General features: G+C 42.2%; 1 protein-coding gene and 1 long non-coding RNA gene across 2 annotated transcripts in view; one reads left to right on the top strand and one right to left on the bottom strand.

Annotated features, from left to right (window-relative positions):
* LOC150057009 (uncharacterized) overlaps positions 1 to 19,395 on the top strand; it is a 71,896-nt gene that overhangs the window by 11,161 nt on the left and 41,340 nt on the right. The window lies entirely within an intron of this gene.
* Positions 17,491 to 19,395, bottom strand: part of Fam124a (family with sequence similarity 124 member A) — a 57,331-nt gene continuing 55,426 nt past the window's right edge. Inside the window, exon 5 of the transcript XR_016537117.1 lies at positions 17,491 to 17,571. The gene's annotated coding sequence lies outside the window, so the exon portion shown is untranslated. The remainder of the gene's footprint in view (positions 17,572 to 19,395) is intronic.

Here is a 19,395-nt window from a genome sequence, read left to right as displayed (position 1 = left end):
AGAGGCCTTGAACAAGGTCCTAGCTAGGTTGGCCTCAAGCACTTGAATAGCTGATAATGTCCTGCACCATTGCTTCCCAAGCAATTAGGAGGAATCCAACTGAATAGTGACAGAGTTTGAATGCTCAGGTGTAGCTTGTGGCTAACTCCTGTCCTAGCCCTCAAGTGCAGGAGATACATGCTTAACAAGTGCAGTGTGTTTATAGCGCACTGCTGTTTATAGAGTAATTCAGGGCTTCAGGACTTGACAAAGGGAACTGTGTGGAAAAGGGAGAAAGACAGGCACACAACGCTTCCCCTGCCCATGTAAGCAGAGGATGAACTTGATGAGGGCAACAACCCTACCTCTCTGAAGCTTAGAATTTTATAGAAAAGATAGACCTAAAATTAGTTAAAATATTCCTTACTCATCCACATGATCATTCACTGAAAATGTCTTGTAATCATGGGTTTGGGTCTTAGGTGCGAGGGTATGTTTGGGAGATTGAACGAAAGTCTAGATAATAAGCCAGTGCTCACACCTGTAATCAAGCTGAGAGTTGAGACATTCAAAGCCACCTCAGGCATAAAAGTCTGAGAGAGCTGGGAGCATGGCCTAATGGTAGAGTGCTTGCCTAGCATGCATGAACACCCAGGTTTGATTCCTTGGTACCACATACATAGAAAAAAAAGCCGTAAGTGGTGCTGTGGCTCAAGTGGTAGAGTTCTAGCCTTGCGAAAGCCCAAGGACAGAGCTCAGGCTCTGAGTTCAAGCCTCAGGACTGGCACATAAAAAAATATCTATGAGACTCTAATAGTCAATTAACCAGCAAAAAGCCAGAAGTAAAGCTGGGGATCAAGTGTTAGAGTGCCAGCCCTGAGCACTAGAGCTTAGCTAGAGTTTGAGCCCCTTAGTTCAAGTCCCAATACTGGCACACTGCACACACACACACACACAGTACACAAATCAACATATACTACCTTCTTTCAAGTCTAAACTGAGGGAATCAGCACAGGTGTGTCATTTCTAGTGGACTGAGTGCATTGTGGGAGTTATGCCTAGGACTTTACTGGAGCAAAGAGCAGAATGTGTATGTCAGTAGTGGCAAGCAGAAGAGGTTTCTGGAAGGAGAGACAATTTAGAAACTGGGAGGGAGTGGTTTAGTGAGGGGTCCTGTCTGCTCATGGGGGAAGAACATTCTGTTCCAGAAGTATCTGAGCAAAGGAGTGGCCTTGTTAGTGTGCATGTGTGGCAAATCTGGGGAAATGATGTTGAGGTCGCTTTGAAGGCACAAGGCAGACCACATTACATAGAAGGATGACGCAGAACTGAGCTTGTTGCTCAACAGGGACACAAGCGAGGCCTGGGAAGCCCTGGGAAGTAATGTTTGAGTCTAACTGGAAGAGCTGGGGCCCAGCTTTATCCATCAGTAGGGAAAGATAGGGCTCTGAGACAAAAGCACGCATCAAAAGCACAGGTATATGTGGCCTGGGTGGCACTGACTTCCAGCTCCTGTGTGTCAGTAGACAGTTATTGGGGGAGGGATTGCAAACCTCCCTGTTTCCTGAACACATCTGCAGAACCCTGGGAGACAGATGGGTACCATGGGAGACAGAGACCCTAGCCCTGCTGCTCAGCCACAGAACACCTAACTCTCACCAGCTTTTTAATGTCTCTTTCATGAGGCTAGAACTGAGGAACTCAAGGGCAGGGAGCAGTTGTTGAGCCACTGTTAGGGCCAAGCACCAAAAGGAAGCTTCTAGATCTCCTGCTATCTCTACTTAGGATGACTATTTTTATTTGAACCATTATTATTTAACTCTCCATAGGCTTCTCTGAGATTGTCTTCCTAGATATTTTATTTTCTTTTTTCTATTAAGCAGGATTGTGTTATTTACAAAGAACACAAATAATATTAACTGATAATATGTGTTTCAGAGTCACTCTGACATAGGCAGGGTATGCTGCCTTTCTATTCTATTGGGTCTGGCTCTTCCTGTGAGCATGCCCTAGTTGGAATGGGGAGGGGAAGCACAGGCAGAAAGAAGGGGGGAGGGCCTGCTCTTTTCACCATGCTCACCTTCAGTGAATGTGACTAGACTTTGCCATAATCTGAATTCATTTATATGCCAATCCTGGGGCTTGAACTCAGGACCTAGATTCTGTCCCTCAGCTTTTTCCACTTAAGGGGGGTGCTCTTCCACTTGAGCCGTGGATTTTCCTGTATAGGATGGTTTCCAACCAGCTCTGAACCTCCTGAGTAGTTAGAATTACAGGTCTAAGCTACCAACATATAGCCATGTCCTGAATTTGAATGTCAGCTCGGGCCCAAAGAGGCCAAATGGCAACCATCTAAATGCATGTCCATCATCTCTTCCTTCTAATCCACATTTTCAGAATTCATTTTAGAAATTCTTACTTGCCTGGAGGCAATGCTGTTCTCTCCTATGGGACCAAGCAAGAAGCTAGGACAACATGCATTGTGGGTACATTGTAGATTTAATTAGTTTGTTCAAGAATATCTCCGTGAATGAAGCCCACATGACTTCCAACCTGTTTCTATGGTTTCCTTCCTCAGTTCAGATACATTAATCGGCTTGTCAGTTTATTATGGATTTTTGGTGCCTTTTTCCTCTTCAAATTTGAGACCCTATTAATTTAGCTTTCATTTCACCGGTATTTAAAAAAATATAGCAAAATTATTTTGACTAGCACACAATCAGGCCTGAACACATTGAAGTAGTTTGTCACAGCAGTGTAGATTTTCATTGCTTTTTTTTTCTTGGCTTTGATAACTTCTCTTGCCTTAGTGTAATTCCCTGTCGTATTTTGTCTGGTAGCGAGGTGAGATGACCTCAGTCTTCTCTGTAATGTGCAGGGTTACTTTAAACCTTTGTTTCTTTGCCCTGCCAAGCTTTAAAATGCATGTGGGCCCCTTTCAGGGTTGGTCCTCAAAATTGTATCTTTATGACTTTATTTATTTGGTTGTTGGCAAGCATAGCACCCCAGTCTCCTATCATTGTAAGGCACCAAGCCATTATTTAATACTGTTTCAAAGAGCTGAAGTCATCAATCCATGTGTCCTTGGGGTGTTCATCCTCCCTCCAGCATGACAGAGGTGGGCACAATGCTGTCATTACAGTATCACACACAGGAGCTCTTGTTTGCTGAATGTCAAGGGAAACCTTGGCGTCGGACTTGGCCTGGATTGTTCACTTCAAGATCCCTCCATTAACAATATCTACTGCTATCTTGAACACTTCCTGCCAAGATTTGAATTTTGAAAGTTTGCTATAGGTTCATGTGTTAAAGCTTTGGTTCTCAAAATGCTATTGGACATGGTAGAACTTTTGGGATGAGGGGCTTGGAGGGAGGTCTTCAGGTCACTGAAGATGTGTCCTTGAAAGAGATTGTGGGACCTTTCTCTTTCTCTTGTGCTCCCCATCCATGAGTAGTTTTCTTCAATATATATTTCTGCCTCTGTCAAACATAGTCTAGAATCTCTAAAACCATAAATAAAACAAACATTTTATTTTTATTTTTTATTTTTATTTTTTTTGCCAGTCCTGGGCTTGAGCTCAGGGCCTGAGCACTGTCTTTGGACTTTTTCAAGGCTAGAGCTCTACCACTTGAGCTTTAGCACCACTTCCAGCTTTTTTTTTCTATGTATATGGTACCGAGGAATCGAACCTGGGCATCTGTGCATGCTAGGCAAGCACTCTACCACTAGGCCAAACTCCCTGCCCCGAACATTTTATTTTTATAAATTAATTAGGTCAGGTGTATCATAGTAGTGACAGAAGGCTTCCCTCCCCCTCCTGTTACAGGCTTCTTGTCTCTAGGAATTTTTTTTTGTCTGCAGTTGTTGATTCTTTTTTATGGTTTAGTTTGGATTTGTTGTTGTTGTTGTTGTTTTGAGATAGGCACTGTTAAGTAGCTGAGGATGTCTGCAAACTAATGCTCCTGCCTTTTGATTGCTTAGGTTATGGGTGTGTACTGTACTGCATTTGTTTGACTTCCTCTTCTTTAAACAAACCAAAAAACAAATGAAGAACTGACTAGGGCTCCAGATACTTAGTGAAATGCTCCATAATTATGCTCATTGTTTGGTTTCATTCTCACAGTGGCTCTGTGAGGAAGGTTCTCTTACCCCTATGTGACAGAGAGGTTGAAGTGTTTGCTAAGAACACACAACTAATCAGAGATAGGATAAAGATTCAACTCTGGTCTTCACTTAGGCACTCAGCCCTTTTATTTTTATTTAACTTTTGAAGAAGTCCCAACCTTAGTCACTGTTCTGAGAGAAAGAACAATGTGTTCTTTTTTTTTTTTTTTTTTTTTTTTTGCCAATCCTGGGGCTTGAACTGTCTTTGGGTTTTTCTCAAGGTTAGCGCTCTGCCACTTGAGCCACAGCACCACTTCCAGCTTTTTCTGTGTGTGTGGTATCGAGGAATCGAACCCAGGTTTTTGTGCATGCTAGGCAAACACTCTACCACTAGAACTCCCGGCCTGTGTTTTTTTTTTTTTTGAAATTCCCACAGTGCTGGGAATAGCTGATAAATAATTGTTGATTGATCCCCATAAAAGGCCTTGCCATCAGCTGACCAAGCTTATAAAAAGCTTTTCTCTTTGAGAACCTTCAAAGAGAAGGTTGGCTTCAGGACACAGAGATGAAAGCAGTATTATGCCTGAGGATAAAATTGTGGGCATCAAGTCTGTAACCCTACTTTGCCAGTAACAGTGAACATGAGTCAAGTTCATAGTTAAGGTTCTTAATACTTTTTAACCTTCTGTGCCCTGTGTTCACAGAGACAGGCAGTCAGCATGGATTAAAGGAACCCCAATCAACTCCTCCCTCTTACTAGTTGGTCACTGCACAGAAGTGGGCTGCCAGGTACGGAAGATTAACGGGTCTGGATTATCTGCCCGGGCAGATTAGCTGGTCCAAGGTGGAACAGCTGAGTATCCTTTAGCTGAGAGGAGCTCATTGTAGGTCAGCTTAGTGAAAATTTCTATACAAACAGGGGGTCTTGAAAAAGTTTTGTTCTCTGTTGTCTTGAGTGAATCTTAGTCCTCTCCCACTGCCATAAGGGCTGTGTGGCTTAAACACAGGAATGTATTATCTCAGACCTAGGGAGGCTAGAAGTCTATACTAAAGGGATTGTCAGGATTCGTGTCTTCTGATGTCTCTCTTCTCAGCTTGCAGATGGCTGACTTTTCCCTGTGTTCGCACAGTCATGTTGCTGTCTCCTATTATAAGGATACCAGCCATATTAGATTTGAGCATATCCTGATGAGCTCACTTTTACTCATGACCTCTGTAAAGGTTCTGTCTCCAATTAAAGCCACAACCTGAGTTAGACTTAATATAGCTACTGTCTGCTCTGCTGTCACTCTGGGCAGCACTGGGCTCCCTGGTTTTACCACATGGCCTCTTTCAGCAATTTGAGTGTGTCACCCTGGTACCCAAGTGAAAGTTCATATGTACTACGTCATTGTCAAGTGTCATAATAACTTCTGGTATAGTTATGATAAGCATTCTTTGGGATACAATGTATCTCTATCATGAGCTGACTTGTGTTCCTCATCTCCCCCCACAACAACAAATAGTAAGTTTAAGTGGGTGTCACAATTATTGTAATCTGTATGATGCACAAATATGCTATATAGTATATGTGTATATATTATACGCTATTCTACATGTTTTATAAGTATATACCTATGTATGTCATAGGACGTATATGTAGTAGGAATGGTAGTGGCTACGTGTGTGGTAGCACAGTCAACAGGGTTCTGGGCCACCCTCTTTGCTGATCACAAGCTGGCATTGTGCCCTAGACATGATTTGGCATCTCTGTCAACTCCACAGCATTGTAGCCTTCTCAGAGCCTCTCATCTGCCAAGTTCACCTCATTTTGCAGTAATGACAGCCCCCAGGAAAAGCACAGATTGGATTAGCACACGGCACTGTTATTTCAGCACCCTGGAGATTCACAGCTGTGATTCACAGCTGTGAAAAGCTGGTTCACTTTCTTTAAATCAGCAACGACCTCAACAAATGAACCCTAATGCCCAGGAAATTTAGCTGGAGTCAGTGCTCTGCAAACAGAAAGGCAAAGGACAGAATGAAGATTTTATGGTTCCCAAGAGCTGAAACTGCAAGCCAGGATTTATTGATTTGTCCGTGTAGCCCTCAAGAGCTGACATTTCTCACGGAAATTACCAAATTGTTTAAATGCAAATGCTCTAGCTATCTCATTCTCCCTAGAGAATTCAGCTTTATCAAGAGACAAGTTTGTGGATCCATTCCCCACTGAACAATTTCAAGTCAAACTTTAAAAGACAATGCATTTGGGGAATCCCTAAGAGGAGTAAAGGGCAATATGGGATTCCTCAAGAGATGCTTGAAGATTTCATGAAGGAAGAGAACTGTGGTTCAAGTGGTAGTTAGCCTTGATCAAAAAAGCGCAAGGACAGCAGCCAGGCCTTCAGTTCAAGCCAGGACAGACAGAGAGACAGAGAGAGAGAGAGACAGACAGACAGACACACGCACACACACACACACACACACACACACACACACACACACACACACAAAGAAAAAGGAAATATATCATGGAGTCTGTAGCAAAAGAGAAGTCATATGTTCCCAGCAGCTCATGACAAACATGTAGAAGAAGCTGAAAGTATGAATAGATAGGAGAGAGAGATTAATTTTGATATTACAAGGATAACTATCAATGGAGCCCCATTTTTTTTCTGGAAAATATGGCAAGTGGCTTTGGGCATTTACATACATTTAGACCTTAGGAACACACAGGTGCAAGGCCTATTGTGCCTTTGATCATATATTTATAGAAAGGCGCTCCACAGGATGGAAATAAGAGGTTTGTTGTTTCTGGTTTCTTTTTGTCTTGTTTATTCATTTATATGTCATTGGAGAGGGCAAGGTTGGTATAGAAATGGAGAAACAAAGGGTAGACAAAGGGTGGACAAAGACAACAGAGTTGAAAACGACACTATGTTGAAAATGAACCACACAATGTGTGGGTAGGGAGGGGGTGGAAAATCTGGGAGAGAGCTAGGGAAGAGGTGACACAGTTAAAAAATAAATGACCTGACTTCCAAAACTGTTACCCCCCCGAATATCACCTTTATAATAATAATTTTTTAAAAGTTTTGGGGAAAGGGCTGGGAGTTTGGCCTAGTGGTAGAGTGCTTGCCCAGCATGCATGAAGACCAGGATTTGATTCCTCAGTACCACGTACATAGAAAAAGCCAAAAGTGGTGCTGTGGCTCAAGTGGTAGAGCGCTAGACTTAAGAAAGTCCTAGGACAGTGCCCAGGCTCTGAGCCCAAACCCAGGACTGGCAAAAAAAAAAAAAAAGTTTTGGGGAAAAAAAGACAATAGGGCAAGTGGGTCTTCTGAGATTTTATTGCTTACTTTTAGAAGGAGAGACTCAGAGAGGCAGTGTCAGATGGGTCTACCAAGAGCAACATTTTGACTTGGGAATGTAGGCAGGGGAGGAGGACCAGGCTTCAAGTGGAAAAGCTGCATACAGACATCAACATGATAAGGAGGCTGATAAAGGAAGAATACAGGATTCCCTGTGGATGGGCTGGTTTGGGAGAATCAGGGCCCAGCCTCCAATTAAGCCAAAATAGGGTCAAGTACATGTATAAACCAAAGGATAAAAATACTGTCAGAAATGTGGTGATTAAAATAACACTTTGGCCACTGATGGTGAAATGATCGGGTGGTTTAGTTATTGAATTGAACTTATATTTAGGTACTGATAATTGTATTTTGCCATAGACAGTTTAACGTTTGTGAGAGTGTGTGTGTGTGCGGGGGGTGAGGGGGTCATGGGCTTGAACTCTGGGCCTGGCCATTGTTCTTGAGCTCTTCAGCTCCAAGCTACCCCCCTTCCCCTGGAGCCACAGCCCCAATTAAGCTATACTCAACTTCATTTATTTAACTTTCTTTTCTTTTTTGTTGAGGGGGGGGCCTCTGAGGAGTGAATCTTGAAAATTCTAAGTGCATATTTAGCGTTGAGCTATACACCCCCATCTCCTGACCACCTGTTCTTCCAACAATTATTTTGTAGTATCATTTTCTGTAGAGAGACTAGTCAGGGAATTCAGACTCTTCTCTGGAATTGTTGACAACACATATAGCTGTTTAAATTGATAGTAGGATATGTACAACATGTGATCCTGAAATATAGACTCTATAATTATGCATTATTACTTGTAGCTTTGTGTATTACAGACACGGGAATGCTTATAAATGCCAGTTTAGTAATTCGCATTAGAAAAGAATCACGCATGATATGTGTATGCAGTATTTCAGAAGTAAAGATAATAGCTCAAGTTATAGAACACTAGTATTGAGTGAAAAAAGCTCAAGGACACTGACCAAACACTGAGTTCAAGTCACTTCTAGCAGCCGGGGGAGAACAGGCAGCATATCTTACACCAGATCTCTGCTTAAAGATTCTATATAAAGGCCCTCAAAAGCACCAACACCACCAATGCAACCCGATATCCACAATTCAATGACTCTGGTCCTGGTAGAAATGAGGCCTTGCATCATTTCTATAAATAAGGCTCTCAACTCCAGGAGCTATACACATAACAATATTATTTATTATATATCATTATATCATATTATTAAATATCATTACTGAGCATATTTTTGACAGGTACATGCTTCTATTTTTGACTCAGCATCTGTAAGAACTGTCAAAATGAAAATCAGGTCAAGTTAGGAAAAATGGGAAGCTTATCGTTCTACTGAAAGGACAGATGTTGGACCTACAGAACTCCATCTGGGTGGTAAGAAGCTTTCCCTGGCAGACAGGCTAGAACAGTTAGCTTATAAAGGAGAAAGAGGGAAGTGTGACTTTTAAAAATGATTGATGTTTCTGTATTAACTTGCTTTGTAACCATCTCTGGTTTTTTTTTAATATAAGTGAACAAAGAAACAGAGCTTAGGTTTCATGTTTATAGCTTTTTTAAAAAAATAGTATTTCAAAGAAATCAAGATTTCAGTTGTGGTTTATTGTTACAATCAGTTGGCCTTAGGTATATCTAAATTGTGGCCTCTAGTTTTATTTCTCTTCTACAGAACTGAAATCTCTGTTCATGTTTTCACTTGTTTGGGAATTGGGTTTTTCCCACAGTAGATTCTAGCCGCAAAACATCTCAAATCTCCTTTCTGTTCTACCATGCAAGTATTTTGCAGTGCTATGTTCCAAAGGCGCCTTCAGAGGGCAGCAGCCCTGCCTAGAGGCTGAATCCACCAGCACTGGCTGAGAGCAGCTTCTATGGAAGCCAATCGTAGCCCTGAGACACCAGACATAACTTTATCTGGAAGGGGCTTCGAAAGAGTTTCTAGCCTCCAAACCCAAATTAATTGCATCTTCAGCTAAACTGCCTTTTAGTGGGATACCCCAGTGTTGTGTGCACTTTACATCGCAATCAAGGGAAATTTGAGTCAAAATAAAGAAAATGTGGTAGATATTCACAACTAAAGAAGGAATGAAATTATGTCATTTGCAGGAATAGATGGAACTAGTCATCATTGTGTTAAATGAAATAAGTCAGACTGAGAAACACAAGTGTCATGTCTTCTCTTCTATGTGGACTCTAGACCTTGAAAATGAAAAACATAAGTAGTGATGGATACCAGTAGGAGGGGGCAAAAAGAGAGAGCAGGGTGTGATGAGCATGGTCCATGTGCATCATACACATGGATGCACAGAGACCATCAAAATTGGTTAAAGTATTCTTAAGAAGGGAAGAGGAAGAGAGGAAGTGGTAGAGGAGGTGACTTCCATATATAATATTACATACATTGTATGCATATATGGAAATATCACCGTGAAATCACTTTGTACAACATGAAAATTAAAAACTAAATAGAATAAAAATGTTAACAACTTGTGGTTAACATATCTTGCTTTTGTAAATTTGCCAAAAATCTGCCCACATGTCAGATTCATGTTCTTAGTTACACTCCAGTTTTATTGTATTTAATACTACTTGTCATAAATGGATTGTTGGCTGAGGTTGATTTTTATTTTGGGTGTGGTGGTACTAGGCTTTGAACTTAAGGCCTCCCATTCACTAGGCAGGTATACCACTGAGCCATACATACATCCAGCTCTTTTTGTTGCTAGTCTTTATTGGATAGAATCTTGCTTCCTGCCTTGGCGCATGCCTAAATCCACAGTCTATTTGAATCTTCCCATTATTGCTTGGCTGGCAAGTGGACACCACCACAACCAGCTCTTACTAGAGGATGAATCTTGCTAACTCATTTTCTTGGGCTGGCCTCTGCTCATCTCAACTTCTCCAGTAGCTAGAATCATGGGCATGAGCTCCTAGCACCTGGCTGGAGATTTTCTTTTGAAATTGTAATTGTATTGTAAAGGTTTGCTGTGACTTGTTTTTTCTTCTTTTTCCATCTCAGTATTTCTGTCACTTCTGAGAAAGCATGGTAACAGTGTGCTTTACTACTTTTCTTTTCTTTTTTTTTTTTTTTGCCAGTCATGAGGACTGAACTCAGGGCCTGAACACTGTCCTTGGGCTTTCTCAAGGCTAGATCTCTACCACTTGAGCCACAGCACCACTTCTGGCTTTTTTCTATGTATGTGGTACCGAGGAATCGAACCCAGGTCTTCGTGCATGCTAGGCAAGCACTCTTACCACTAGACCAAATTCCCAGCTATTACTTTTCTTCTAAACTTTCTTTCCTTCTCTTTTTCTTTTAGTTCACCATGTTGACAAAAGAGTCCCTGGGTTATATGTGAGAAGAAGCAATAACAGTTGATCTTGCTTGTCTTATATCGTTCTATTTTCCAAGGATCTCCAGGAGTCCACAAGATGCTAAGTTCTTTATTAATTGTTCATTTGAATGGTATATGTGTGTTTCAGGAGGGGGACTTACGTGGCCTTACTATACAGAGAAGGGAAACTATGCTCTCCTTTCCTTTTGCTTGTCCAAGAACAAAAAGGAGCAAACCACAGCTCCTTGGGTTGAGATCCTTATTTACAGAAATGATGCAAGGCCTCATTTCCACCATGACCAGAGTCATTGAATTGTGGATGTCGGGTTCCATTGGTGGTGTTGTTTCTTTTGATGGCCTTTACATAGAATCTTTTTTTTTTTTTTTTTTTTTTTTTTTTTTTTTTTGCCAGTCCTGGGCTTGAGCTCAGGGCCTAAGCACTGTCCTTGGACTTTCTCAAAGCTAGAGCTCTACCACTTGAGCCTCAGCACCACTTCCAGCTTTTTTCTATGTATGTGGTACCGAGGAATCGAACCCGGGTCTTCATGCATGCTAGGCAAGCACTTTAACCACTAGGCCAAACTCCCGGCCCCTACATAGAATCTTTAAGCAGAGATCTGACGTAAGATATGCTGCCTGTTCTCCCCCGGCTGCTAGAAGTGGGACTTGAACTCAGTGTTTGGTCAGTGTCCTTGAGCTTTTTTCACTCAATACTAGTGTTTGACGACTAAAGCCATTATCTCTACTTCTGGCTTTTTGGTAGTTAATTGATGATAAAGAGTTTTACAAACTTTCCTTCCTGGGCTGAATTTTGAATCATGATCCTCAGATCTCAGCCTCCTGAATAGTTAGGAGGATTATAGACATGAGCCACCAGCACTTAGTCTGCTTTTCTTAATTAAAAATATTTTTTTTAAGAAAAGGAACAAAACAGGGGCTGGGAGTTTAGCTTAGTGGTGAGACCTGGGTTCGATTCCTCAGTACCACATACATAGAAAAAGTTGGAAGTGGTGCTGTGGCTCAAGTGGTAGAGTTCTAGTTTTGAGAAAACCCCAAAATAGTGCTCAGGCCCTGAGTTCAAGCCCCAGGACTGGGAATGTGGCTTTGTGGTAGAGTGCTTGCCTAGCATAAATGAAGCCCTGAGTTCAATTCCTCAGTACCACAAGAACAGAAAAAGCTGAAAGTACTGCTGTAGCTCTAGTGTTAGAGCTATACACTTGAGACAGAGAGGCTCAGGGACAGTGCCTAGACCCTGAGCTCAAGCCCCAAGGGGTGAAGCGGGGCAAAGGGGGACCAAAACATGAGAAGGGGTATCAATGTGTGAGAAGTAATGCACCCACTACCTAATGAATGTAACTGTAACCCCTCTACACATTATCCCAACAATAAAAGAAAAGAAAAAAAAAAAGAAAAGGAACAAAACAGTCCTGCTTGCTCTATGTATATTGGACTCTATTTACAAAGTATTTACATCATAATGTAATACCTCATAGAAGCCACTCAAGTGGAAGAAACTGATTGGTGCTCCTGGGGAGTATTAATGCATATTAATAAGCATGTGGGATGTGTGTCTACATTTCAATCTCATCTGCATGATGATTTATCATTTACAAAACACTAACAAATGTATCCACTCAAGGAGAGGAAACTACTTGGTACCTCTGCTCCTTTGGGGGTAAATAAATATTAAATTGGGCTTAAAAGCAGCAGGGTTGCTTCCTCTGTGAAATTAAATCCTTTACTTAAAAATTTGGACACCAGCAGACTCATAGTTTTCACTGAGGCTCACTGATTGGGAATTGGGAAGGATGACTTGGTTCCACCATTGCAAGCCACCTCATGGGCTCTTCCTAAGTTGTCTCTGGAGGTGCTGATGCTTTCTTCTAGCTGGGAGCATAGAAGTTTAAGAAAACCTCCTTCTAAAACTGTCATTTTTCTGCCCTGATTTCTTGCCTAAGATTTTTTACCCTCCCCCCCTTTTGTTTTATATTTTTCAAGGTAAATGTCCATTAACTCCAGACCAGTGAGTGCTGGATGAGTCAGAAAGTCTGCTAGAGGCCTATGCCCACTCCAGTCTCACACCCACAGACACCATTTCTGAAGCCAATTACATATTATGGTAGCTCAATCTTCCTGTGTGCTAAGTTATAGCGTTTCTCAGCAATTTCTCTTTTATGTCATTATGGCTTGATAGAGATTGAGAATACCATCATATGTCAGATCTATTCTCATTCTTCAGCTTCCCTTAATGGGTTTGCCTGACTCTGCAATTGAGCTGTTTCTTTTTGACACCTGCCCTATATTCCAAAGCCAATTCAATCTGTGTGTCATGGAATCAGTGGTAATGAAGAAACAAAGCAAGAAGTGTTTTAAAAATATACTGCTTGGAGCTACATATTTTCTGCTTTACTCTTCAATGAACTGACTTAAGAAAAGTTGATATGATGCTCTAGTTCAAGACACACCTTAAATTATACTTACGGTTATTTTTTATTTATTTTTTTGCCAGTCCTGGGCTTGAGCTCAGGGCCTGAGCACTGTCCTTGGACTTTCTCAAGGTTAGAGCTCTACCACTTGAGCCTCAGCACCACTTCCAGCTTTTTTTCTATGTATGTGGTACTGAGGAATCGAACCCGGGTCTTTGTGCATGCTAGGCAAGCACTCTACCACTAGGCCAAACTCCCGGCCCCTTACGGTTAGTTTTTAAACAAAATATTTCCCATATCCATTTTTGCTTTCTTCCTTTTAGTTATAGAGTTATTTGAGTTTTAGCTAAGCAGGTGTCCTCTAGTTCCAAGCTACAGTTCCCAGCCTCCCTTGCAGCTATGTATAGTCATGTGACTCATTTAGGTCAATAGGATGTGAATAGGTATATCCTTCTACTTAAAGTTTGTAGTTAAAGAGGTTTGTCCTAGCTTACTTCTTTCGTTGTTCCCTCCACCTGGGAAAAGACAAATATTGGAGCAGCCTTGCAAACTGTGTTGAAAGTGGTGGATCTGTCTTCTACCCCTTTTCATTTACCCCATTTTATACACCTATAGATGGGACTTCTTGGTCAGTTCTTTAAGGTAGTATAGCAGGTTATTAAAGTATTAAAACTAAGCTGGTTGCTAGTGGCTCATGCCTGTAATCCTAACAACTCAGGAGACTGAGATCTGAGAATCATGTTTCAAAGTCAGCCCAGGCAGAAAAGTCTGCACAACTCTTTTTTTTTTCCTTCTGTTGGTCATGGCTTGAACTCTGGGCCTGGGCACTGTCCTTGAGCTCTTCAGCTCAAGGCTACTGAAGGGACCCTTTTCTTGACTTCCCAAAATCCATCCACTCGAAGCATTTCCCATCTTTATGACAAAGGACTTGACCTGAGGCAGGGACTGCAGAATCTCTGATAACAGCTCAGATTACAAGAGCAGCTAAACCAGGTGGAGTTACCAGAATTCCTCCCCACCCCACCCCCCTTGGCCTGCCAGGGAATTCCCTCCCCTTCCTTTGTCATCAGAGCAGTGCGCCAGAAGCCCACCGAAATGATAGGTCAGTTCAAACAGCAAAGGTGTCAGTGGTTGCCCCAGTCATCAATCAACCATGCTGAATTCCATTGGCCACCTGTATATGGCCAGCCCAACCACATGGCTGGGGCCTATAAAAGTAGCCTGTAAGATCAGGCGGCGTTGCTCTCACTCACATCTTAGAGGCGGCCCTGACCGGTCAGTATGATTCTCGATGCTAGGCGTGGAATAAAACTCTGTTTAACTTAACTTCTAAATTCCGCTTTTGTGTCAGACTCGTTCCTTTGATCACGGACCCTAACAGCTACCACCCTACCCCTGGAGCCATAGTGCCACTTTGGGTTTTCTAGAGATTAACTGGAGATAAGAGACTCTCAGACTTTAGTGCCTAGGCTGGCTTTGAACCATGATCCTCAGATCTCAGCCTCCTAAATAGCTAGGATTACAGGTGTAAGCAGCTGTGCTGGTATGGTATATCTGCACAACTCTTATCTCCCATTAACTACCAGAAAACTGGTAGCCATGACTCGAAGTGGTAGAATATTAGTCTTGAGCAAGAATGCTCAGGGATAAAGCCCTGACCCTGAGTTCAAGCCCCACGACTGACAAAAATAAAATTAAAAATCCTTTATTATTGGAGAAGATAATAGTGCTGTGTATATGAAAATATGGGAGAGGTTCTGAAGATAGAAACAGAGATGTTATAAAATGTTTTCCATAGCCTCATGTGTAGAACATTTAGTTCCCAAGTGGTGGCACAAGGAGGGGAGGGTCTAGAAACAGTAGGAGGTATGGTCTCTGGAAGGAAGTTGGTCATGGGAGAGAGATGTTGTTTTGAAGGTTATGTATGGTTCCCTGGTCCTTTAGCACTCTCATCAGGAGTGAGATTCCTGATTTGACCTCTCAAAATGCAGTTTTTCTGTTTTCTTGCCTCATGGCTATTTTCTGATAGTGTTAAGTGTATTCAAGGGGCTTCGGGTCTTTATGAGAAGAGTCTACTTGCAATTGCCCGATTTCTAATAACGACTCCCAATTCTACTTCTCAAAATGTAGCTTCTCTGTTTCTTGAAACTGAGTTCCTTTACAACAGGACATGCTAACTATTTTGTAGAGACATGCCACAAAATTAAGGATGTAGAAAAGAGCCCCTGTGGTAGAGGTGTGCTGAATAGGGTTTGAGGATCTGAATTTCTCCCTTCCCCCAACACAATCCAGTTGACTTTTAGCTCTTCTTCTCCTTTTTGATTTATGGCATTGCAACCTCTTGACCACAGAACAGTACTGCCAGATCCTGTCTCCGGGTTCCGTGGGGGTGAGTGTGGGGTGTCTCTTGTCACTGCCTGGCTGTGAATGTAGGTCGGATGGCCAATGGAGGTGCAGGGGTAAGGCCAGCTTCAGTCTTGGCCCAGCTGGTTCTGGCTCTGGAAGCAGATTCTGCAGAAGCACTGGGCTCACCCTCCCTCTGGTACTTGGGCTGTTTCTAAGGATGAGCAGCTGTGCAGAGAATTAGTTCTTTTGCAGAACAGAATCCTTCAATGAGACTAATTGTTTTTATAATAGGACTTTCACAGGAAGGGGAAAAAAAAAACCACTCTCATAAAAGCAAATGGATTCTCTCTGTGCTCAGAATGCACATCTTCTGCCCAGCAGGTACCAAAATGCAGATGGTGTTTTCACATTCCCAGCTGGGTATTTAATGAGGAAGGAGGGGGTCAGCCCTTTTCTTCCCTGCCACCAGCATTGCCAGTGAGGATTGCCTTTTTGATTCCAGCTTTCCTTTGGGAGGAGGTATTCTCAAAAAGGTAAAAGATTTTAAGATGTAGGTGGAACTTAAATCAAGAATAAATATTGAAAAGGGACCTGTACAACTGTCCCTAGGATGACAGTACTTAGGACCCAAGCCCACATGTGCCAGTTCCAAATGATCTCAAGTCATGGAGCTGTCTACAATAGTTGGAACTGTTTGACTGAAACAGAAAGGTGCCCACAATGGCTCATCCAGAAAGAGATGGTTTTCATGTGATTAAAAAGACTGATGCTAGCAGTCCAGGACTGATGTGGCTCTTCAAGGGACTCTTGGCTTCCTGGTCCTCTTTCCTTAGCACAGACAGTCTTTGCCACAGGTAGCAAAGGGCCTTCCTTCTCTTCTGGGTATTACCCTGAGGTACAGGCAGGCAGGAGAGCAATAGGCAAAGTGTAAATGTAATCCACCGTGATCTAGCAGTCATCTCCTAAGTATTTACCAAATGAAGCAAAACTACCCATGCAAGCCAAAACCTACACATAGACATTCATATTCCCTCTCTCCCTCCCTTCCTCCCTCTCTTCCTTCTTTCCTTGCTTCCTTCCTTCCTTCCTTTTTTCTTTTTGCCAGTCATGAGGCTTGAGCTCAGGGCCTGGGCACCTTCCCTGTCTGTGCTCAAGGCTAGTGCTCTACCACTTGAGCCACAGCACTACTTCTGCCTTTTTCTGTTTATGTGGTGCTGAGGAATTGGACCAGGGCTTCATCCATGCTAGGCAAGCACTCTACCACTAAGCCACATTTCCAGCCCCTTTCTTCATACTTCTCAAAACTTGGAAACATCCAGGTCCTTCAAAGAGATAAAAAGACAATAGAATATTATTCCGCACTAAAAAGAAATGAGCTGTGGAGTCATAAAAAAAGATATGAAGGAATCTTAAGTGCTTATTATTAAGTGAATAAACCTGATCTGGAAAGGCTATATCCTTCATGATTACAATATGGCATTCTGGAAAAGACAAAAGTAAGGAGACTGTGGTTGGGAGGGGCTGGAGGAGGGAGGGATAGACAGGAGGAGTACATTACAGGGGTGAACATGCCATCACACACTGATGTACCACCAAGGGTGAACCCTGGGATGAACCATGGATTCTGGGTGCTAATGAGGTAGTGAGGTAGGTTCATTGACTGGAACAAATGCCACTCTGGAGGAGGGTGTTGATAATGGTGGGTTTATGCATAGACTGCTCTAAAAGAATGATAGTAAAGCATTTAGCACAGTGCTGGGCGTGTCCTTGTCACTCAGTGAAGGAAAGAGTAGATGTCCAGTGTATCTACCCCCTCTTTGACCCTCAAGATGAAAAAATGAAGAGCTGGAAATGGCTGGAGTTCAAAGTTCCCTGTCCTGTTCCATGGATCATTCCAAGATTCCATTCCACTGGAATCTTTCGGAAGTCAGCTGTGAGATTAAGTGCTGTCTCTCCAGTAGACAGGAGAAGTCAATGTCCAGTACATTGGCTTCCTCTCTGGATCTAATTGGACTGATGCAATGGGTCCTAAAGAGGGTAGTTGAGGAATAGAAAATATAAACATTAGTCTCATATATGACTTCACAATGGAACCTTTCTCCCCTGCCTAATTTTCTTCCATATAATAGAAGAACAACCTCTAGTCACTCATATCTCTTTGTTCCTTCATCAGACATTTTTCCGGAGTGTTTATATCTCATCCTGGCCTCTCCCTGCATTTGGTGCATATATCTTTGGGTTATTTCTGGTTCAGCTGTTTGAAAGATGCTGATTTATAATGCTTTGCTGGAGAGATGTGATAGGAGAATGAACTGTCAAGTGCAATGGAAGACCTTTGCAATTCAACAGAATGGTGCTGTGGTGCTATCTCTACATTTGCCTAGAGGGACTGACAGACAGTATAATTATGTGAACAGACACAAATCCAGACATGCAGGCAGTAGCTTTGAAGACCCCATGTTGATTATTTAAAATTAAATATATTTAAATCCAATTGATTTCCCTTAGCTAAGGAGAAGTTTGGCAAACGGTGGAGATGTCTTTCTTTCTTTCCTTCTCTTTCTTTCTTTCCCTTTTCTTTCTTTCTTTCCCTTTTCTTTCTTTCTCTTTCTTTCTTTCTTTCTTTCTTTCTTTCTTTCTTTCTTTCTTTCTTTCTTTCTTTCTTTCTTTCTTTCTTTCTTTGTCATGGCACTTTAGGCCTGGGCACTATCCATCTTTTGCTTAAGGCTAGCATTCTATCACTTGAGCCACAGTGCCACTTCTGTTTTTTTTCTATGATTAGTTGGACATAAGAGTCTCACAGAGTTTCCTGCCCAGGCTGGCTTTGAACCTTGATCCTCAGATCTCAGCCTCCTGAGTAGTTAGGCTTACAGGTGTGATCCACCGGCACCCAGCATGTGATGCTCTTGGACCTGTGCAAATGTTCTCCATGCAGAGACCAGACGCACCTCCTTTGTCTGCATGTGTCTCATTGCCTTGTTTGTTTGTTTGATAGACTCACCTTCTGCTCTTCTACTTTGTCCTTGCAAATTTTCACCTCTCCCTAATTCCAAGTGAGTCATACAAGTTCCCAAATAGTGTACTTAATATTAATTTTGTTTTGAGAACTTAAGTACACTTTGACCTAGCTGAAATGTCACAAGTCTGACTTTTATATATTGTCCGATCTTGGCTGCTTTCTCATTTCTTTCCACATCTGACTGTCCTTATTTACAGCAAAGGTTCTTTCTTTCTTTCTTTCTTTCTTTCTTTCTTTCTTTCTTTCTTTCCTTCCTTCCTTCCTTCCTTCCTTCCTTCCTTCCTTCCTTCTTTCATTCTTTCTTTGAAGATATAAGTGTCTTCTTTATAGCTAAGAGGATGAAAAGTACTTAATTGGTGCTGGAAGTACTGCCTGGGATTAACACTACCTAGGAATGCTGAGGTACCCCATGCAGCATTTACTGCAAGGGCACTGAAGTGAGGAGTGGAGACAGATGTATTTTCTTTACTTTTTGGGGGGCCAGTCCTGGGGCTTGAACTCAGGGCCTGAGCACTGTCCTTGGGCTTTCTCAAGGATAGAGCTCTACCACTTGAGCCTCAGCACCACTTCTGGCTTTTTTTCTAAGTATGTGGTACTGAGGAATCGAACCCGGGTATTCGTGCATGCTAGGCAAGCATTCTACCACTAGGCCAAACTCCCGGCTCCAACCTCCTATTGCTTTTTGCATTTACTTTCACCCCATAGCCTCCAGAGTCCTCTGCAGTCCTTTTATGACCCAGAAGGTTAACATCCAAAGCAGGTTTGCTCAGTATCTATTTATATCTATTTATGATCATGTAGAGTCTGTTTTTCAGTCACTGGAGATCTTTTTT

Source organism: Megascapheus bottae, chromosome 11, assembly GCF_031878675.1.
Source record: "Megascapheus bottae isolate mThoBot1 chromosome 11, mThoBot2.hap1, whole genome shotgun sequence".
NCBI lineage: Eukaryota > Metazoa > Chordata > Mammalia > Rodentia > Geomyidae > Megascapheus > Megascapheus bottae.
The sequence above is the reverse complement of the archived record's forward strand: the minus strand, read 5'-3'. Positions and strand labels throughout refer to the sequence as shown.